The 23,396-nt window shown below is 40.8% G+C and overlaps 1 protein-coding gene across 8 annotated transcripts in view; it reads right to left on the reverse strand.

Annotated features, from left to right (window-relative positions):
- The window catches only part of HYCC2 (hyccin PI4KA lipid kinase complex subunit 2), a 95,436-nt gene that overhangs the window by 54,775 nt on the left and 17,265 nt on the right, over nt 1-23,396 (reverse strand). For 4 of the 8 annotated variants that reach the window (XM_019021815.3, XM_019021811.2, XM_019021816.3 and 1 more), the window contains exon 2: nt 14,431-14,528. The exons of the other annotated variants lie outside the window; for them this stretch is intronic. The gene's annotated coding sequence lies outside the window, so the exon portion shown is untranslated. The remainder of the gene's footprint in view (nt 1-14,430; nt 14,529-23,396) is intronic. 8 annotated transcript variants of the gene reach the window in all.

Below are 23,396 nucleotides of genomic sequence, written 5' to 3' on the forward strand. Positions count from 1 at the left end.
GTAGAGACGGGGTTTCACCATGTTGCCCAAGCTGGTCTCGAACTCCTGGCTTCAAGTGATCAGCCTGCCTTGACCTCCCACAGTCCTGGGATTACAGGTGTCAGCCACCACACCCAGCCTATTTACTGTCATTTTATAATATACTTTACTATATAACAGTACAAGCTTTATCCTAATTCATTTTTTCTAAAAATATATTTCATCATTATTGCCTGCCTTATTCTTGCAGATGGATATTAGGCTTTTGATAATAAATTCCTTCCCCACATCCTATCCTCAGGAGAATTTATAAATTAATTCCAAATTACATCTTCACAATACTGAGTTATCCCACAGAGAAGCACAGCACTGCTCTTTCTTAAAAATCTTTTATACGTCTTAGTATAAATTTTGTATTTTCTTCATAGAGGTCAACGCAATTTCCAATTAATTCCTACGTGGTTTTTATATTTTGATGCAATTACGATTGGGATTTGCTTCCATTATCTTTTCTAACTAGTAATTGTTACACAAAAATTAAGAAAACTTTTTTTTTAGAGACAGGTCTCTGTCACCTCAGCTGGACTGCAGTGGTGCAATCATAGTTCACTGTAGTCTCAAACTCCTTGGCTCAGTTGATCCTCCTGCCTCAGCCTCCTGAGTAGCTGAGATTATACACATGTGCCACCACGCCTAATTTTTTATAATTTTGTTTTTTGTAGAGACAGGGTCTTACTATGTTGCCCAGGCTACAAAAACATTTTTTAAACATCAAAATTAAAAGTTTTTTAGATAATTATAATTATTTAAAACATTTTAAATGGTTTAAATCAAGAAGTCTATGTTTTAGGAGAAATGTATAAACAAGTCATCTTTTAGCTAACTACAAGGCATTTTTTTTTAAATGTATATTACTACTTTACTGAAAAGGGCAAGAAAAAACTACAATTAGTCCATTTTTTTTCAAATGTTCTCTAAAGAACATAAACTGCCTTTAGAAATCAAAAAGCTATTTGTGTGTGTGTGTATGTGTGCGTGTGTGTGTGAGAGAGAGATGAGATCTCCCTCTGTCTCCCAGGCTGGAATGCAGTGACACAATCAGGGCTCACTGCAGCCTCACAGCCTTGACCTTCCAGGCTCAAGCAATCTTCACACCTCAGCCCCCTAAGTAGCTGGTACTACAGGCATGTGCCACCATGCTTGGCTAATTTATTTAATTTTATTTTATTTTTTGAGACGGAGTCTCGCTCTATCGCCCAGACTGGAGTGCAGTGGCGCGATCTCGGCTCACTGCAAGCTCCGCCTCCCAGGTTCACGCCATTCTCCTGCCCCAGCCTCCCAAGTTGCTGGGACTACAGGCGCCCGCCACCACGCCCAGCTAATTTTTTTGTATTTTTAGTAGAGACGGGGTTTCACCGTGTTAGCCAGTATGGTCTCGATCTCCTGACCTCGTGATCCGCCCCCCTCGGCCTCCCAAAGTGCTGGGATTACAGGTGTGAGCCACGGCACCCAGCCTAATTTTTTTTATTGTATATAGAGAGCGGGTTTTCCTATGTTGCCCAGATTGGTCTCACTCCTGGGCTCAAGCACTCTTCCCATCTCGGCCTCTCAAAGTGCTGAAATCACAGGCATGAGCCACTGCACCCAGCCAAGCCAAACACTTTTTAAAAAGCAACACAAATCTTTTAATTTGATATATACTTTATCAGAATCCCTGTCTGATATAGGGTCCAGAATATTTATTTTGGAAAAGTCCCTCAAGTAATCCTGATGACCATCCTCTAGTTTAAAAAAAAAAAAAAAAAAATACCATCTCCAGGCTAAATTACTATTTTAAATTCCTATTTGATCTTTCCTATAACCACAAATTTAGCACATTAAATATCTATAGTTTCCACCCATACCACTTAAAAAAATGACTAAAAATGAAATACCTTTAAATAGAGAAATACAGTGGTATTAATAATTATAACCATAACACATCATATTTCCCAACTCTATAAAAATACTACTAGTTTTAAGACAGTAATTTATTAAGTACTTTAAAAGATAATATGAAATAATATTTTATGAAAAAGAAAACAAAAAGCTTAACTAAATCTGGGTGCTTCTGTATTGGGTGCATATATATTTAGGATAGTTAGCTCTTCTTGTTGAATTGATCCCTTTACCATTATGTAATGGCCTTCTTTGTCTCTTTTGATCTTTGTTGGTTTCAAGTCTGTTTTATCAGAGACTAGGATTGCAACCCCTGCTTTTTTTTTGTTTTCCATTTGCTTGGTAGATCTTCCTCCATCCCTTTATTTTGAGCCTATGTGTGTCTCTGCACGTGAGATGGGTCTCCTGAATACAGCACACTGATGGGTCTTGACTCTTTATCCAATTTGCCAGTCTATGTCTTTTAATTGGAGCATTTAGCCCATTTACATTTAAGGTTAATATTGTTATGTGTGAATTTGATCCTGTCATTATGATGTTAGCTGGTTATTTTGCTGGTTAGTTGATGCAGTTTCTTCCTAGCCTTGATGGTCTTTACAATTTGGCATGTTTTTGCAGTGGCTGGTACCGGTTGTTCCTTTCCATGTTTACTGCTTCCTTCAGGAGCTCTTTTAGGGCAGTCCTGGTGGTGACAAAATCTCTCAGCATTCACTTGTCTGTATTTTATTTCTCCTTCACTTATGAAGCTTAGTTTGGCTGGATATGAAATTCTGGGTTGAAAATTCTTTTCTTTAAGAATGTTGCATATTGGCCCCCACTCTCTTCTGGCTTGTAGAGTTTCTGCCGAGAGATCCGCTATTAGTCTGATGGGCTTCCCTTTGTGGGCAACCCGACCTTTCTCTCTGGCTGCCCTTCACATTTTTTCCTTCATTTCAACTTTGGTGAATCTGACAATTATGTGTCTTGGAGTTGCTCCTCTTGAGGAGTATCTTTGTGGCGTTCTCTGCATTTCCTGAATTTGAATGTTGGCCTGTCTTGCTAGATTGGGGAAGTTCTCCTGGATAATCTCCTGCAGAGTGTTTTCCAACTTGGTTCCATTCTCCCCGTCACTTTCAGGTACACCAATAAGACGTAGATTTGGTCTTTTCACATAGTCCCATATTTCTTGGAGGCTTTGTTCGTTTCTTTTTATTCTTTTTTCTCTAAACTTCTCTTTTCACTTCATTTCATTCATTTCATCTTCCATCACTGATACCCTTTCTTCCAGTTGATTGAATCGGCTACTGAGGCTTCTGCATTCGTCACGTAGTTCTCGTGCCGTGGTTTTCAGCTCCATCAGGTCCTTTAAGGACTTCTCTGCATTGGTTATTCTAGTTAGCCATTCATCTAATCTTTTTTCAAGGTTTTTAACTTCTTTGCCATGGGTTCGAACTTCCTCCTTTAGCTTGGAGTAGTCTGATCGTCTGAAGCCTTCTTCTCTCAACTCATCAAAGTCATTCTCTGTCCAGCTTTGTTCCATTGCTGGTGAGGAGCTGCGTTCCTTTGGAGGAGGAGAGGTGCTCTGATATTTAGAATTTTCAGTTTTTCTGCTCTGTTTTTTCCCCATCTTTGTGGTTTTATCTACCTTTGGTCTTTGATGATGGTGACGTTCAGATGGGGTTTTGGTGTGGATGTCCTTTCTGTTAGTTAATTTTCCTTCTAATAGTCAGGACCCTCAGCTGCAGGTCTGTTGGAGTTTGCCGGAGGTCCACTCCAGACCCTGTTTGCCTGGGTATCAGCAGTGGAGGCTGCAGAACAGCGGATATTGGTGAACAGCAAATGTTGCTGCCTGATCGTTCGTCTGGAAGTTTTGTCTCAGAGGAGTATCCGGCTGTGTGAGGTGTCAGTCTGTCCCTACTGGGGGGGTGCCTCCAAATAGATGCAATAAAAAATGATAAAGGGGATATCACCACCGATCCCACAGAAATACAAACTACCATCAGAGAATATTATAAACACCTCTACACAAACAAACTAGAAAATCTAGAAGAAATGGATAAATTCCTGGACACATATACCCTCCCAAGACTAAACCAGGAAGAAGCTGAATCTCTGAACTGACCAATAACAGGCTCTGAAATTGACGCAATAATTAATAGCTTACCAATCAAAAAGAGTCCAGGACTAAATGGATTCACAGCCAAATTCTACCAGAGGTACGAGGAGCTGGTACCATTCCTTCTAAAACTATTCCAATCAACAGAAAAAGAGGGAATCCTCCCTAACTCATTTTATGAGGCCAGCATCATCCTGATACCAAAGCCTGGCAGAAACACAACAAAAAAAGAAAATTTTAGACCAACATCCCTGATGTGAACATCGATGCAAAAATCCTCAATAAAATACTGGCAAACCGAATCCAGCAGCACATCAAAAAGCTTATCCACCAAGATCAAGTCAGCTTCATACCTGGGATGCAAGGCTGGTTCAACATACGCAAATCAATAAATGTAATCCAGCATATAAACAGAATCAAAGACAAAAACCACATGATTATCTCAACAGATGCAGAAAAGGCCTTTGACAAAATTCAACGACCCTTCATGCTAAAAACTCTCAATAAATTAGATACTGATGGAACATATCTCAAAATAATAAGAGCTATCTATGACAAACCCACAGCCAATATCATACTGAATGGACAAAAACTGGAAACATTCCCTTTGAAAACTGGCACAAGACAGGGATGCCCTCTCTCACCACTCCTATTCAACATAGTGTTGGAAGTTCTGGCCAGGGCAATCAGGCAAGAGAAAGAAATAAAGGGTATTCAACTAGGAAAAGAGGAAGTCAAATTGTCCCTGTTTGCAGATGACATGATTGTATATCTAGAAAACCCCATCGTCTCTGCCCAAAATCTCCTTAAGCTGATAAGCAACTTCAGGAAACTCTCAGGATACAAAATCAATGTGCAAAAATCACAAGCATTCTTATACACCAATAACAGACAAACAGAGCCAAATCATGAGTGAACTCCCATTCACAATTGCTTCAAAGAGAATAAAATATCTAGGAATCCAACTTACAAGACATGTGAAGGACTTCTTCAAGAACTACAAACCACTGCTCAATGAAATAAAAGAGGGCATAAACAAATGGAAGAACATTCCATGCTCATGGGTAAGAAGAATCAATATCGTGAAAATGGCCATACTGCCCAAGGTAATTTATACATTCATTGCCATCCCCATCAAGCTACCAATGACCTTCTTCACAGAATTGGAAAAAACTACTTTAAAGTTCACATGGAACCAAAAAAGAGCCCGCATTGCCAAGTCAATCCTAAGCCAAAAGAACAAAGCTGGAGGCATCACACTACCTGACTTCAAACTATACTACAAGGCTACAGTAACCAAAACAGCATGGTACTGGTACCAAAACAGAGATATAGATCAATGGAACAGAACAGAGCCCTCAGAAATAATGCCACATATCTACAACTATCTGATCTTTAACAAACCTGACAAAAACAAGAAATGGAGAAAGGATTCTTTATTTAATAAATGGTGCTGGGAAAACTGGCTAGCCATAAGTAGAAAGCTGAATCTGGATGCCTTCCTTACACCTTATACAAAAATTAATTCAAGATGGATTAAAGACTTAAATGTTAGACCTAAAACCATAAAAACCCTAGAAGAAAACCTAGGCAATACCATTCAGGACCTAGGCATGGGCAAGGACTTCATGTCTAAAACACCAAAAGCAATGGCAACAAAAGCCTAAATTGGCAAATGGGATCTAAATAAACTAAAGAGCTTCTGCACAGCGAAAGAAACTACCATCAGAGTGAACAGGCAACCTACAGAATAGGAGAAAAGTTTTGCAATCTACCCATCTGACAAAGGGCTATTATCCAGAATCTACAATGAACTCAAACAAATTTACAAGAAAAAAACAAACAACCCCATCAAAAAGTGGGCAAAGAATATGAACAGACACTTCTCAAAAGAAGACATTTATGCAGCCAAAAGACACACGAAAAAATGCTCATCATCACTGGCCATCAGAGTAATGCAAATCAAAACCACACTGAGATACCATCTTACACCAGTTAGAATGGCGATCATTAAAAAGTCAGGAAACAACAGGTACTGGAGAGGATGTGGAGAAATAGGAACACTTTTACACTGTTGGTGGGACCGTAAACTAGTTCAACCATTGTGGAAGTCAGTGTGGTGATTCCTCAGGGATCTAGAACTAGAAATACCATTTGACCCAGCCATCCCATTGCTGGGTATATACCCAAAGGAATATAAACCATGCTGCTATAAAGACACATTCACATGTATGTTTACTGCGGCACCATTCACAACAGCAAAGACTTGGAACCAACCCAAATGTCCATCAATGATAGACTAGATTTGTGGGGAAAAGCAAGAGAGATCAGATTGTTACTGTGTCTGTGTAGAAAGAAGTAGACATAGGAGACTCCATTTTGTTCTGTACTAAGAAAAATTCTTCTGCTAATTCTTCTGTTAATCTATGACCTTACCCCCAACCCCGTGCTCTCTGAAACATGTGCTGTGTCAACTCAGAGTTAAATGGATTAAGGGCGGTGCAAGATGTGCTTTGTTAAACAGATGCTTGAAGGCAGCACGCTCCTTAAGAGTCATCACCACTCCCTAATCTCAAGTACCCAGGGACACAAAAACTGCGGAAGGCCGCAGGGACCTCTGCCTAGGAAAGCCAGGTATTGTCCAAGGTTTCTCCCCATGTGATAGTCTGAAACATGGCCTCGTGGGAAGGGAAAGACCTGACCGTCCCCCAGCCCGATACCCATAAAGGGTCTGTGCTGAGGAGGATTAGTATAAGAGGAAGGCATGCCTCTTGCAGTTGAGACAAGAGGAAGGCATGTGTCTCCTGCCTGTCCCTGGGCAATGGAATGTCTCGGTATAAAACCCGATTGTATGCTCCATCTACTGAGATAGGGAAAAACCGCCTTAGGGCTGGAGGTGGGACCTGCGGGCAGCAATACTGCTTTGTAAAGCATTGAGATGTTTATGTGTATGCATATCTAAAAGCACAGCACTTAATCCTTTACATTGTCTATGATGCAAAGACCTTTGTTCACGTGTTTGTCTGCTGACCCTCTCCCCACTATTGTCTTGTGACCCTGACACAACCCCCTCTTCGAGAAACACCCACGAATGATCAATAAATACTAAGGGAACTCAGAGGCTGGCGGGATCCTCGATATGCTGAATGCTGGTTCCCCGGGTCCCCTTATTTCTTTCTCTATACTTTGTCTCTGTGTCTTTTTCTTTCCTAAGTCTCTCGTTCCACCTTATGAGAAAGACCCACAGGTGTGGAGGGGCAACCCACCCCTACAAGATTAAGAAAATGTGGCACATATATACTATGGAATACTATGCAGCCATAAAAAAGGATGAGTTCATGTCCTTTGTAGGGATATGGAAGAAGCTGGAAACCATCATTCTCAGCAAACTATCACAAGGACAAAAAACCAAACACCGCATGTTCTCACTCATAGGTGGGAATTGAACAATGAAAACACATGGACACAGGGAGGGGAACATCACACACCGGGGCCTGTTGTGGGGTAGGGGTAGGGGGGAGGGATAGCATTAGGAGATATACCTAATGTTAAATGATGAGTTAGTGGGTGCAGTACACCAACATGGCACATGTATACATACGTAAAAAACCTGCATGTTGTGCACATGTACTCTAAAACTTAAAGTATGATTAAAAAAAAGAAAAAGAAAGACATACAAATTGTTGATTAAAAAAAAAAGCTTAACTAAAAGACAAGCGTATAAGGTCTTCCACAGAACCACATGCCACTTTTTAAAAATTATCCTTTATGTTTCTGGCCACCTTTGGTCTTTGTACCTGACACCTGGCATTCTCTCCCAGCTCTGTATATGGCTGGAATAGACTCAGTTCATGTATCACCTCCTTATAGAACCTTTCCCTATATACTTTAATCAGCTACCCCTACCTTCCTCCTCCCTCCAACCTCATTACTCTGCCCATTTTCTTCATAGCATTTAGCATAATCTGTAATTAACGTTATTTGTTTACTTAATGTCTGTCTTTTCTACTAGAATCTGTACTTTACAGGGACAGGCACTGTATCCCAAGTGACAGGCATATAGCAGGCATCCAATCATCTGTTGATTTTGAGCACCTTCAGCACTGACAGTGTTATTTCTGGCCATAACAAAACCTGAGATTTCTGTTTTCTAAGTTAAACTTTATAATTTTACTTGGAAAACTAAATACCAAATGGAAGTTAAATACCTTCTTCAAATATCATCCAGAAATTTTTGACAAGTAGATGTTGTCCCAGATGCATGAATTAGTAACACTAACCTTGCCAAGGTTTGATATAAGAGACTGAATGATTTGGCAATTTTGTTGTCTTTTTTTTGGTCAGGCAATCTTCTACTGAGATAATTCTTCATTTCAAAGCTGTATCATACAGTGATATACAGCAGATATTTTAAACAACAATTAGGGACACAAATCCAATTAATATTTCAACCCCACATGGTGCCACTAATACCAACTAACTGAATAAAAGAATACATAAAGCTAAATTCTAGAAATACCAAGTATAGATGACTACTACTACTTCACAATTTACTTGGCTGGTTGCTGAAAAGTTTCTTCAGACAAGTCACACCTCAATTTCTAAAAATATCAAAATGTGAAAAAAAAATGTGTCTTAAAAGTGAGGAAATAGGCTGGGTACGGTGGCTCACGCCTGTAATCCCAGCACTTTGGGAGGCCGAGGTGGGCAGATCACAAGGTCAGGAGATCGAGACCATCCTGGCCAACATGGTGAAACCCCGTCTCCACTAAAAATACAAAAAATTAGCCGGGCATGGTGGTGGATGCCTGTAATCCCAGCTACTTGGGAGGCTGGGGCAGAGAATTGCTTGAACCCAGGAGGCAGAGGTTGCAGTGAGCCGAGACCATGCCACTGCACTCTAGCCTGGCGACAGAGTGAGACTCTGTCTCAAAAAAAAAAAAAAGTGAGGAAATAAATTACTAGCGAGCCTATTAAGTATAAACATGGTACCAGGTGTTTCCTATATTTTATCTGATTTAACAACAGGTGGCACAATGTAGTGGTGTACAGCAGCAGTTCTCAGCATTTTTTGGCCTCAGAATTTCTTTCATTAAAAAAGTTCATTTATTAATTCATTTGAAAATAAGCCTATTACATGTTAACATTTTAAAGTGAAAATTATGTTCTTCTAAAACAAAAACAAATTGAGAATAGCATTTTGTTGTTGTTGCTTTTGTTTTTTTTTTTGTGAATCTCATAATTTTTTTTGTTTGTTCATTTTTTTGAGACAAAGTCTCTGTTGCCCAGGCTGGAGTGCAGTGGCAAAATCTCAGCTCACTGCAACCTCCACCTCCCAGATTTCAAGCAATTCTGCCTCAGCCTCCGAGTAGCTGGGATCACAGGCATGCACCACCATACCCGGCTAATTTTTTTATTTTTAGTACAGATGGGGTTTCACCATGTTGGCCAGGCTGGTCTCGGACTCCTGACCTCAAGTGATCCACCTGCCTCAGCCTCCCAAAGTGCTGTGATTACAGGCGTGAGCCACTGTGCCCAGCCTCATAATTGCTTCTGCATTCAATCTGTTGCAGAAAAACCTCACTGTATATTTATGACAGAATGACAGTGAAGATGGCAAATACTGTCTTTATATTAATATGAAAAATAGTTTTGACCCTATGGACCCCCTTAAAGGATCCTGAGGATCACATTTTGATCACAAACCCTGGAGCAAGGTTGCCTAAGGTTAAGGTCACTTACTAGCTATGTTTAAACCCTTGTACCCTCTTACTAGCTATACTCAAACCCTCTGTCCCTCATTTCAAAACTGGGAATAGCGATACCTACTTCATATAGTTTTTGTATACTTAGAACAGTTCTTATCACAAGATAAACATTACATAAGTGTTTGCTATAAGCATTATATAATCTCCATGATACTATGTCCTATGAAGTAGCTTGTTATTCTCATCTAATAGATAAGAAAATTAAAGTGTAAATGGGTGTGTGACCTATACAAGGTAACACAGTTTAAGTGGCAGAACTCAGATTTGAATCTAATGCCATAATTTTGAAATCTATGGTTGAAAAAGGCACTATGTAATCTGGTCCCTATCTTATGGTTCATACTACTCTCCCCACAGCTTTCTATGTTCTGGCCATACTCTCCTTTGAGTTTCTCTACAGCTTTACGTGCACCTTAACTCCAGCACATCTGTGCAGGCTGTTCCAGCCTAGAATGCTGTCCTGCTCCTGCTACTTAAGTGGCTGGCTCCTTCTGATCTTGTAAGTCTCAGCAGCCTTTCTGAACCACTTTATGCAAATAGCAGCTCTTTTTCCATTCCCCAGTATTTTCCATTCCAACACAAGATTTATTTCCTGCCTAGAACTTCGGGGTTTGTAACTTCTTTATCAGACCTCATTACTTACTAATTGTCCATCTCCCCACTGGATTGTAAATTCCAAGAGAACAGGGTACATTTTTGCATTGCTCACTACTATGCATTCAAAGCTAACAAAGATACTATGATTTCTGGATGTAAGACAGGTACTTAAAAAACATATATATAGTCAATGAACCATACTGTTTATATGCCCTCAGACAACTCATTTAAACCCTTTGGGCTTCAGTTTCCTACAATGATTAGTTATTTTCCAACTCTAAAATCCTAAAAATAGATTTTAGTACCTTCATTTGAAAAATAGAATAGTCCCTCTCCCTCTCCCCCTCCCCCTCCCCTTCGCACGGTCCTCGTCTCCCCTTTGCACAGTCTCCCTCTGATGCCGAGCGGAGGCTGGACTGTACTGCCGCCATCTCGGCTCACTGCAGCCTCCCTGCCTGATTCTCCTGCCTCAGCCTGCTGAGTGCCTGGGATTGCAGGCGCGCGCCGCCACACCTGACTGGTTTTCATATTTTTTGGTGCAGACGGGGTTTCGCCGTGTTGGCCGGGCTGGTCTCCAGCTCCTGACCACGAGTGGTCTGCCAGCCTCGGCCTCCCGAGGTGCCGGGATTGCAGACGGAGTCTCGCTCACTCAGTGCTCAATGTTGCCCAGGCTGGAATGCAGTGGCGTGATCTCGGATCGCTACAACCTACACCTCCCAGCCGCCTGCCTTGGCCTCCCAAAGTGCTGAGATTGCAGCCTCTGCCCGGCCTCCACCCCTCTAGGAAGTGAGGAGCATCTCTGCCTGGCTGCCCATCGTCTGGGATGTGAGGAGCCCCTCTGCCTGGCCGCCCAATCCGGGAAGTGAGGAGCGCCTCTTCCCAGCCGTCATCCCGTCTAGGAAGTGAGGAGTGTCTCTGCCCGGCCGCCCATCATCTGGGATGTGGGGAGCACCTCTGCCCCACCGCCCCGTCTGAGATGTGAAGAGTGCCTCTGCCCCGCCGCGACCCCCTCTGGGAGGTGAGGAGCGTCTCTGACCAGCCGCCCCGTCTGAGAAGTGAGGAGCCCCTCCGCCCAGCAGCTGCCCCGTCTGGGAAGTGGGGAGCCCCTCCGCCTGGCAGCCACCCCATCCGGAAAGTGAGGAGCGTCTCCGCCTGGCAGCCGCCCCGTCCGGGAGCTGGGGGGCAGCCCCCGCCTGGCCAGACGCCCCATCCGGGAGGTGGGGGGCAGCCCCCGCCCAGCCGCCTCCCCGTCTGGGAGGTGGGGGGCGCCTCTGCCTGGCCACCCGGTCTGGGAAGTGGGGAGCCCCTCTGCCCAGCCGCCACCCCGTCTGGGAGGTGGGGGGGGGGCCCCTCTGCCCGGCCGCCCCGTCTGGGAAGTGAGGAGCCCCTCTGCCCGGCCGCCGCCCCGTCTGGGAGGTGGAGGGCCCCTCTGCCCGGCAGACCCATCTGGGAAGTGAGGAGCCCCTCTGCCCAGCTGCCACCCCGTCTGGGAGGTGTACCCAACAGCTCATTGAGAACGGGCCATGATGACAATGGCGGTTTTGTCGAATAGAAAAGGGGGAAATGTGGGGAAAAGAGAGATCAGATTGTTATTGTGTCTGTGCAGAAAGAAGTAGACATAGGAGACTCCATTTCGTTCTGTACTAGGAAAAATTATTCTGCCTTGGTATGCTATTAATCTATAACCTTACCTCCAACCCCGTGCTCTCTGAAACATGAGCTGTGTCCACTAAGGGTTAAATGGATTAAGGGCGGTGCAAGTTGTGCTTTGTTAAACAGATGCTTGAAGGCAACATACTCCTTAAGAGTCATCACCACTCCCTAATCTCAACTACCCAGGGACACAAACACTGCGGAAGGCGGCAGGGCCCTCTGCCTAGGAAAACCAGAGACCTTTGTTCACTTGTTTATCTGCTGACCTTCCCTCCACTATTGTCCTATGACCCTGCCAAATCCCCCTCTCCGAGAAACACCCAAGAATGATCAATAAATACTAAAAAAAAAAAAAAAAAAAAAAAAATAGAATAGTACTGGTTACAGAGAAATTCTGTAAACATATATTTTCTTTTTTTCTTTTTTTTTTTTTTTGAGACAGAGTCTCACTCTGTTGCCTAGGCTAGAGTGCAGTGGCGTGATCTCAGCTCACTGCAAGCTCCGTCTCCCGGGTTCACACCATTCTCCTGCCTCAGCCTCCTGAGTACCTGGGACTACAGGAGCCTGCCACCATGCCTGGCTAATTTTTTGTATTTTTAGTAGAGACAGGGATTCACTGTGCTAGTCAGGATGGTCTCGATCTCCTGACCTCGTGATCCACCCACCTCAGCCTCCCAAAGTGCTGGGATTACAGGTGTGAGCCACCGCGCCTGGCCAAACATGTATTTTCTAACCAGGCACAGCACTCTTAGTACATAGAGATATCTACAGAGCACAGCTACAAATAGACTGCAAGCTATCTTTTATTTTTTGAGATGGGGTCTCGCTATCTTGCCCCAGCTGGTCTTGAACTCCTGGGCTCAAACAATCCTCCCACCTCAGCCTCCTGAATAGCTGAGATTACAGCATACGCTACAGTGCCTGGCCTTGCAAGCTTTCTGTTTATCTAACCATAAAATATAAAATTCTGAAGATCATTTCTCCTACTGTACATTACATCACCTGGTAAAAACTATACTTAAAAGAACTCAAGCTGATATTCCAGCATGCAGCTTAATTCAGATCCATACTGCCTTAGCTCCAGAATGTATAACAAAGAGGCTGTCACAGAAAATGACTATCTTTATAACTATGACAATGACGACCTTTTTATTATTAATAGTATTACCATTATTTAGAGATGAGTTCTTGCTACATTGCCCAGGCTGGTTTTGAACTCCTGGCCCCAAGCAATCCTCCCGCCTTGGGATTAGAGCTAGGATTACAAGTGTGCACCACTGTACCAGAGATGGTAATGGCAACCTTTATTAGCAAGCCCTAACTACAACATAATGAACAAAATAATAAGCTGCTGGAATGTGATCTGAAGAAGGTAAAGAACTACTTGCAGGGAAGAAAACTCACAGTTTTTGTCCAAGCTCTCTAAGTACAATAATATGTGTCCTTGGGAAAGTTACTTAAGTAATCTCTGTCTTCAAATTCCTTACTTATAAAATGAGAATAATGCATGTCGCTATGACAAAGGTTTATTTTTAAAGATCTGATAAATCAACACACGTAAGGTCTTACTTAGAACAGTGACTGTACAACATAAGTCTTCAATGGATGCTTGCTACTATTATTATTATAGAAATATTATCAATATAATTATTTAATTTTTGAACAATTTAGGAGGCATTTTTTTCCTTTATAGTACAGAGACTATTCATCCATTCTTTCAACTAATATGCACTGTGAATACCAATTACATGCTAGGTACCAAGTAAAATGTTAAAGATACAACAGTGAGCAAAACTAACTGTGGTAAGTGCTCTCAAAGGTTTCTTGTTGATCAAAATTATGGGATAAACCAAGCTATACAATTATCAGGACAACATATGAAATAGCCAGCGATGGTTTTGCTACTGCTAATTTTCAAACTTGACCAACAACTATGAAGATATTTCAAGGTGTAAGTCTAAAACTTAGGCATTTAAGACATACTATTAGTATAATTACCAAATTTCCTAAGGCAAAGCCCAGAGCTGCACTGTCTAATATAGGAAGCTACTTGTGGCTAGAGTCTCCTATATTGGACGGCACAGATATAGAATATAGCCATCATCAAAGAAGTTCTATTGGACAGCATCAATCTAGATGTAGCCGGATAATGCAATTATGCTGAGTAAATTCAATTCTTCAATAAAGTTTAGATAACAGAAAGGTTTTTAAAAAACACATTTATAAAAGGGAAAAACTTTCAAAATAGAATTCAAAGGCAATAATTAAGATGTCATTATGTTAGGTAAAACTGCTTAATAAATAGAAGCTATCCAGCAAAGATTACCAAAAATGCTAACATGTCTAATGATATAGAAAATTTATTCTTTATCCTTTAAAAAGTTAAAGTCTTAATTTTACCTGTATTAAGATCAGTTTTCTAAAGGAGGAGGTGGCACAGGAATTCGGCAGAGTTCAAGTGGGGAATTCATTTGTTAAGAGTTAAATATTTTCCAATTCTATAAAAAATAAAAATAGAAAACTGAAATATTGAGGTAATATTCTCAAGAATGTAATACAAAGAACAGTTTTGATAGGCATTTACAATATAGCTTATCTAATTTTAAGAAATAATTATAGATCCAAAACATTTCTGTAATAACTAGCATACTTGTATACCTTTATCGAACCTAATTAAAAAGCATTATTTTGAAGACAGAAAGTCTGAATTTTAATTTCAAATTTGCCATTAATTATCTATAAGACCTTGAGTAGATTACTTAAATTATCTGGAGCCTCACTTGCATTATTTGTAAAATTAAGTTCCTTCCAGACAAAAATTCTATGACTCTTTTGAAATGTTACAGTGATTTTTCTTTCTCTCTCTCTCATACACAGACACACAAACACACAATCATTTTAAAAATACCCTCATTAAAATCGTAATATGCAGTATAAAACCAAGCTTAAATAATAAGTATCATAAGCTACAAAATTATTTTGGATGGGTTTCACATAACTGAAAAACTTATCTTTTTTAGAAAAGAACACAAAAAATGCTCTTACTGAATTTTTGGCAGAAAAACACATTAAAAGATTTTGTCAGAATCATTTTCAAATTGCTAAAATGGAGACTTTTCTTAGAAAGTAATAACTATTTTCATGTGTTTGCTGACTACATTATGCTCTACCTTCTTTGATACAAAGAATACTGTGATAAAATTCTCTTAGAATTATTTTAACTGAAGATGTGTCAGGACCCCCTACTCCACCACAGCAGCTGACACTTTATCTCATACACTGGGCTTTCACATGTGAGTTTTGTTTTATGAGAAGGTTCTGCAGTGGGGGGAAGAACTTGAAAAGGGCTAAGGGAGTATCTCTGGAAAGACACAAAAGAGACTGGTAGTACTTTGAGAAGGGGCACTTGATATCATGGAAATAGGGTGGGAAAGACTCTCTTTTTGTACCTTGGGAATTGTGAACCACAACCACCAAGATGACGGCCAAATTTTTGAAGCAGTCTATAGGCAGAATGGCTATGTGGGGAATCTCTACAGAGACAAATCTCCCACAGACTTCAGGGCCAAGGAGACAGATACTCAGTAGACTCTCAATTTAAAAAGTGACAAACAAAAAGGCCAAATGACAAGAACAATGAGTTTATTAAACTTTAAGACAACCCTAAAATAGCTCAATCCCTGTCTGGTTGAAGGTAATTAGGTCCTTACCAATTTGTGCAACAAAGAAAAATGTGATCCCTACTGGGAACACTGCATAGCGCCTCTATGGTTCTTTCATATACAAAGTCTGGCACACAATTTAAAAATTACTAAAAATACAAAGGAATAAAAAAAGTGACCAATAATTAAGAGAAAACTAGACAAGAGAATCAGACTCACAGATAATTTTAAAATGAAGTTAACACACAAGGACAATTATTTAAAGTAATCCTGATTAACAGAAAATAGAAGGGGAAATGTACAAAACTGCTGAAGATGCAACATTTCACTAATGGATTAGGAACTACAAAAATAATTAAATAAGCACTCTAGAACCGAAAAATACAATATGTGAAATTAAGAACTCAATACAGAGCCCTCTCAGTGCAGCCGGCAGCGCATCAGTCTCATAATCTGAAGAATTTAATATATTGGTCTTAGAGCAAATGAGACACAGCAGAATACAGGATGAGTAAACTAGAAGACAAATCAATAAAAAAATACCCAAACTGAAGCATAAAGGGAAAAGAATGGAAGACAGAGGAAGGGGAAAGGGAAAGTAGTGAAAGGAGGAGAGGGAGAGGTTTAAGAGAAATGTGATGCACACTCACAATGTCTAATGTGTGTGTGTGTGTCACAGTTCTCATATATATATATATATACACACACACACACACACACACACATATAAAACAGAAGTCCTAGAAAAGTAGATAAATTGATAAATGCAATATTCTAAGAAAGAATAACTGGGAGTTTTCAAAAACTGATGATAGAAATCAATCTAGAAATTCAGAACGCTCTGCCAACACCAAGCAGGACATATTAAAAGAAAATTCTACCCAGGATGCCGTAAACTAGAGAAGGAAGGGAAGAAGTAAGGATGGAGAAAAAAATCATAAAAAAGCAGCCATAGGAAAAAAAAAGAGTTGCTCTTCAAAAAACAGTAAGACTCACAAATTTCTCAAGAGAAACAACAGAAGCCAAAATATAATAGAATAACACTGTTAAAGGGCCAAAGAGAAAATAACTGCCAATCTAGAATACTATGCCCAGCAAAACTATCCTTCAAAAATAAAGGTGAAATTTTAAAATTTGCAAAAAAAAAAAAATCTCACCTTCAAGCCTGTACTAAAAGAAACTTAAAAGGAATTATTCAGACAAAAGGAAATTATCCTAAATCATAAACATGGAAATGTAGGAAGAAATAAACAGTATCATCCGCTCAGTTCTGGGGCATAAAAAATATATATATCGGGGTGAACGGTGTAAGGAAATGTTAATAGTGACAGTTCAAAACAGTAACTGAAATGCCTTATAAGGTTTAAAGGTTCTAAGATTTTAGCAGTTGTGTGACACTAGTAATAGTAATAGTTTGTATTATACTGTAAAAAGTTAAAGAAGGAAGTTGTAATTTCTAGGATAACCATTACAACAAAATTATATACATATATCAAACAAGTTAGAAGGAAAATATAATATTTAATCTAAAAGCAGGCAAGAAATAGGAAAAAAAAACAGATGGGACAAATAGCAAATGACAGCAAGATTATACATATAAACCCAACTATATTAATAATTATATTACCGTATATAGACCAAGCTTGTCCAACTCACAGCCTAGGGAGGGCTTTGAATATGGCCCGACACAAATTTGTAAACTTTCTTAAAACATTATGAGATTTTTTTTTTGCAATTCTTTTTTTTTCTAGCTCATCAGCTATCATTCGTGTTAGTGTATTTTATGTGTGGCCCAAGACAATTCTTCTGCTTCCAGTATGACCCGGGGAAGCCAAAAGAGTAGATACCCTGATGTAGAAAAAATTCTTCTAGTAAAAGACGAATTTTGTCAGACTGGATTAAACAAAGAAGCACAGTCCTTAAAAAAGACACACTAATTTCAGAGAAAGATTTAGAATTTACGGCAAGAATGATTATTAGAGATTAAAGTAATATTAATGAAGGGATCAATCCAACAGGAAGGTACCACAATCATAAACTTATATGTACCCAGTAACCTCAAAATACATAAAGCAGCAGGGCATGGCGGCTCAAGCCTATGATTACAGCATTTTGGGAGGCTTGAGCTCAGGAGTTCAAGACCAGTCTGGGCAACATGGCGAAACCCATTATCTACAAAACAAACAAACAAACAAACAAACAAACAAAAAAACAACAACCAGGGTGTGGTGGTGTGTGCCTGTAGTCCCAGCTACTTGGGAGGCTGGGAGGATCACTTGAGCCCAGGAGATCAAGGCTGCAGTAAGCCATGATCATACCACCGCACTCCCACCTTGGCAACTGAGTAAGACTCTGTCTTAAAAAAAAAAAAGAAAACAAAAACATAAAGCAAAAATTTGCAGAATTAAAAGGAGAAAAAGATAAAGCCATAATAATAGCTGGAGACCCACATCTCTCTCAGCAAATTGACAGAAAAAGCAACCAAAAATCAGTAAGATCTGAATGGTGCAATTAACAAACAACCAAAATGACTAATACAGAACACTGTACCTAGCAACTACACAATTTGAATTCTTTTCTGTTTTCTTTTCTTTTTTTTTGAGACGGAGTCTCGCTCTATCGCCCAGGCTGGAGTGCACTGGCGCGATCTTGGCTCACTGCAACCTCCGCCTCCCGGGGTTCAAAAGATTCTCCTGCCTCAGCCCCCCGAGTAGCTGGGAATACAGGCGCGTGCCACTACCCTGGTTTGTTTTTTTTTTTGAATTTTTAGTAGAGACGGGGTTTCACCACGTTGGCCAGGGTGGTCTCGATCCTCTGACCTCGTGATCCACCCGCCTTGGCCTTCCAAAGTGCTGAGATTACAGGCGTAAGCCACACCTGGCAAAAATTTGAATTCTTTTCAAAGACTCCCTGCATACTCAGCCACAAGAGAAGTTTCAACATACTTCAAAAAAGATGATGGCATGCAAAGTATGGTTTCTAACCACAACAAAAATAAGCTACAAATCATTAACAACAATAACAAAAATAATAAAAACCTAGAAAAACACCAACTACCTGGAAAATTAAAATTACATTTCTTTTTTATTTTTTAAATTTAAAATTAAATAGAGATAGCGTCTCGCCATATTGCCCAGGCAGGTCTTGAACTCCTGGGCTCAGGCAATCCTCCTGCCTCAGCCTCCCAAAGTGCTGGGATTACAGGCGTGAGCCACTGCACCTGGCCTAAAACTACATTCCTAAATTATCTATAGGTCAAAGAAGAAATCTCTACAAAAAATAAAAAAAATAAGCTGGGTGTGGTGACGCACACCTGTGGTCCCAGCTACTCAAGAGCCTGTGAGGTGGGAGGATTGCTTGAGCCCACAAGTTTAAGGCTGTAGTGAGCCATAACTGTGCCACAGCACTCTAGCCTGGGCAACAGAGTGAGACCCTGTCTCAAAAAAAAAAAAAAAATTCCCCCCAAAACAAACCAAAAAAACCATGTCAGTATAAAACGGACACATTTCTTAAAAAATATAAATTAAATTACTAATGCTGAAAGAAACAGAATATCCAAATAGCCCCAAAGCAAATAAAGAAATGGAATGTATTATTAAAAATCTTTCCTTAAAGAAAATCTCAAGTAAAGATGGTTTCACTAGTGAATTCTTTCAATTACGGGAGAAACCACACCAAGCTTATAAAAGTCTTCCAGAGAACAGAAAATAATAAATATGCTGAGGAGGGAGAATCTCTTGAACCCGGTAGGCAGAGGTTACAGTGGGCCGAGATCATGCCACTGCACTCCAGCCTGGGTGACACAGCAAGACCCTGTCTCAAAAAAAGAAAAAAAAAAAAAAGGAATAAAGACTTCCTATTTTTAAGAACCATTATAATAGCCAGACACAGTGGCTCATGTCTATAATCCCAGTACTTTGGGAGGCTGAGGCAGGCAGATCACTTAAGGTCAGGAGTTCGAGACCAGCCTGGCCAAACATGGTGAAACCCCATCTCTACTAAAAATATAAAAATTAGCCAGGTGTGGTGGTGGGTGCCTGTAATCCCAGCTGTTTGGGAGGCTGAGGCAGGAGAATCGCTTGAACCCAGGAGGCGGAGGTTGCAGTGAGCTGAGATCGCACCACTGCACTCCAGCCTGGGGGACAGAGCAAGACTCCGTCTCAAAACAAACAAACAAACAAAAAAACCCAGTATAGCTACAACAAAAATTAACACAGACATTACAAGGAAGGAAAATCACACACTAATTTCTCTTATGAACACAGAGGCAAAAATATCAATGAATTAGCAAATTAAATCTAGTACTATATATAAAGAATACCATATATAAAAAGGAATTTACTCCAGGCATATAACGGCAGTTCAGGAGAAAATTCATGTGATCATCCAAATAGGTACAGGAAAAGCATGACACGTTCAATATTCAGTTATGATATAACCTATTGAAAAATTCACAAAGAATATCCATAAAAAGCCTATAGCAAGTATCACAGTCAATGGTAAAATATTGAAAACTTTACCCTCTGAGGTTGAAAACAAGACAGAGATGACCATTATCACCACTTCTATTCAACATTGTACTGGAAGGCCTAGCTAGTACAGTAAAGCAAGAAAAACAAAAAGAATAAGGACTGGAAAGGAAGAAATGCTATTACTCACAGATGATATAATTATACACCAAGAAAACCCAAAAGACTCTATAGATTATTAAAATAAGTGAATTTATCTAAGTTTCTGAATATAAGGTTAATATACAAAAAATCAATTGTGTTTCTATAAACCAGCCACAAATTTTTTAAAATGCATCTTACAACAGCATTAAAAAATAAGACTAGAAATAAATCTAACAAAAGATGTATAAGACCTCTACAATGAAAACAAGAAAACATTTTCGAGAGAAAATAAAGATGGTGTAAATAAAGCGGAGGATATACCATGTTCATGAGTTGGGAAGACTCATAAAGATGTCAGTTCTCCCTCAATTAATCACTACCTTGGTATTAAGCATATGTATTGCCTCATCTGTCATTGTGTGGGGTGGGGGCAGGAAAACTGTAAGGTCCTGGCACAAAAACCAGCCCAAAACTGAGATTGGACCAAGACCATAGACAACACCCCAATCCTCAATCATGAGCCTAATACTAAGGAAGGAGAAAAGTGTGAGGAGAGAAGGGCCTTCCATTTCTCAACAAGATGGAGTGACAGAAAGTGAATTTACCTTCTTGCCTGAATTTAAGACATGGAAGAGGGCCCGATGTGGTGGCTCATGCCTGTAATCCTAGCACTTTTGGAGGGCAAGGCGGGTGGACCACTTGAACTCAGGAGTTCAAGACTAACTTGTGCGACATAGTGAAACCCCATCCCCATTAAAAATACAAAAACTAGCCCAGTGCAGTGGTACGCACCTGTAGTGCCAGCTATTCAGGAGGCAGAGGCAGGAGAATCACTTGAGCCCAGGAGGCGAGGCTGCAGTGAGCCGAGATCATGCCACTGCACTCCAGCCTGGGCAACAGGAGTGGGGGGAAGAAAAAAACACGGAAGAAAATATGAAACAAAGGCAGGTCACAGTGGCTCACACTTGTTATCCCAGCACTCTGGGAGGCCAAGGCAGGAGGACTGCTTGAGCCCAAGAGCTTGAGACCACCTTGGCCAACACCGTGAGACCTCGTCTCTGCAAAAAACATTTTAAAAATTAGCCGGGCATAGTGGCACACGCCTGTAGTCCCAGCTACTCAGGAGGCTGAGGTGGGAAGATCACTTGAACCTGGGAGGTTGAGGCTGCAGTGAGCCATGACTGTGCCACTGCACTGCAGCCTAGGCAACAGAGTGAGACTCTGTCTCAAAAGAAAAAGAAAAAAGAAAGAAAGAAAGTACATGAAACACAGTTTTCATTACACTGGGCACAGACAGTAAAGAACAATGAAGTTGCCTCAACTTCCTTCCTCAAGACTTTCCAGGCTGCAGGGTAAGGAAGAGAAAGGCAAGTGAAACCTGGTAGACTCTCTGAGTTAAGGAGGCAGAGCTAAGAGTACAGGTAGACCAAAGTGTTAGAGGACAGGGTAATGTGGAGAGCTGTACTGAGAACGAACTCTGGAGATCTGCAAAGGATCCCTCTCTAGTAGTCAAACGAAAACTGATCAGCACACTGTGTGTGTGAGGAAACTACCAGAAGCCAGGAAAAGAAGCACCAGAAAGATTAGAGGTAGCAGTGTCCAGAACGTACACAGGGCCAGAAATAGCGCCGCTTCTCACCAATTCCATTGAGGATGGGGTCAAGTACACATAAGAGTTCTTCCTAAGTAATGGGGACTTACTAGCCCTACAGTGAACACAGATCCAGTACTATCTATTAAATCTTAAAATTTTTTTTTTTTTGAGATGGAATTTCGCTCTTGTCAACCAGGCTGGAGCACAATGGCGCAATCTCCAGTCACTGCAACCTCCACCTCCTGGGTTCAAGTGATTCTCCAGCCTCGGCCTCTCAAGTAGCTGGGATTATAGGTGCCCACCACCACGCCCAGCTAATTTTTGTATTTTTAGTAGAAGTAGGGTTTCACCATATTGGCCAGGCTGGTCTCAAACTCCTGAACTCAGGTGATCTGTAAAATCAAAATCTGGAACTATTTTCAAATAAATGTAACTGCATCCCAGAGCAGAGCTCAAAAACATTTATAGGAATGCGAAACTATCCCACGTAATGCAAAGGTTTGAAAAGTGCTTGCATACTGGAGCTTGCCCTTCTTTCTACTTTTAAAATCTAGTAGCCATGTGAAGAAGCCAAAGCTAGCCTAATGAATAGACATAGGCCGGCCAACAGCCAGCACTACCCAACAAATGTGTGAGTGAAGCCATCTTAAATAACAGTCCCAATCAAATGACATGAGTAATCTCAGGGAAGATCAGAAAAAGAACTGCCCAAGCCGGGCGTGGTGGCTCACACCTGTAATCCCAGCACTTTGGGAGGCTGAGGCGGGTGGATCACGAGGTCAGGAGATCAAGACCATCCTGGCTAACATGGTGAAACCCTGTCTCTACTAAAAATACAAAAAATTCGCTGGGCATGGTGGCGAGCACCTGTAATCCCAGCTACTTGGGAGGCTGAAGTAGGAGAATCGTTTGAACCCGGGAGGCAGAGGTTACAGTGAGCTGAGATTGCACCACTGCACTCAATCCTGGATGACAGAGCGAGACTCCATCTCAAAAACAAACAAACAAACCTTACCTCAAAAACAAACAAACAAAAAACCCAGAAAAGAAAAGCTGGGGAATGAGATGTCCATAAAGGACTCTGAAAAGCTCCAACAACCTCCTGGGAATCCAGAAGGTCATATTCATGCAAAGGGATGTGTACCCAGTGCTATATGCATGCTCAGGAATAATCTGAGAAGCCCTTAAAATCTCATTAGGGGCTAATCTGAGGCTGTGCACACAACTCATTACAGGAGGATTAATGGCATCTTTTGCAATTCTACTGGGAGAGGATTCTTGCAAGCTTGAGCTTGGTTTCTTCCAGACTTCGCTCCATATGCCTTTCGCTTTGCTGATTTTGCCTTGTATCATCTCATTGTAATAAACTATAACTGTGAATAAAATGACTTGAGTCCTGAGAGTCAATCTTGGAAATCACGAAATGTGGGAATGGTCTTGAGGGACCCTCTACAAAACTCCTAAGCCCGTTTGACATAAACCTAGTAAATGAAGATA

Source organism: Gorilla gorilla, chromosome 11 (assembly GCF_029281585.2).
Source record: "Gorilla gorilla gorilla isolate KB3781 chromosome 11, NHGRI_mGorGor1-v2.1_pri, whole genome shotgun sequence".
Classification (NCBI taxonomy): domain Eukaryota; kingdom Metazoa; phylum Chordata; class Mammalia; order Primates; family Hominidae; genus Gorilla; species Gorilla gorilla.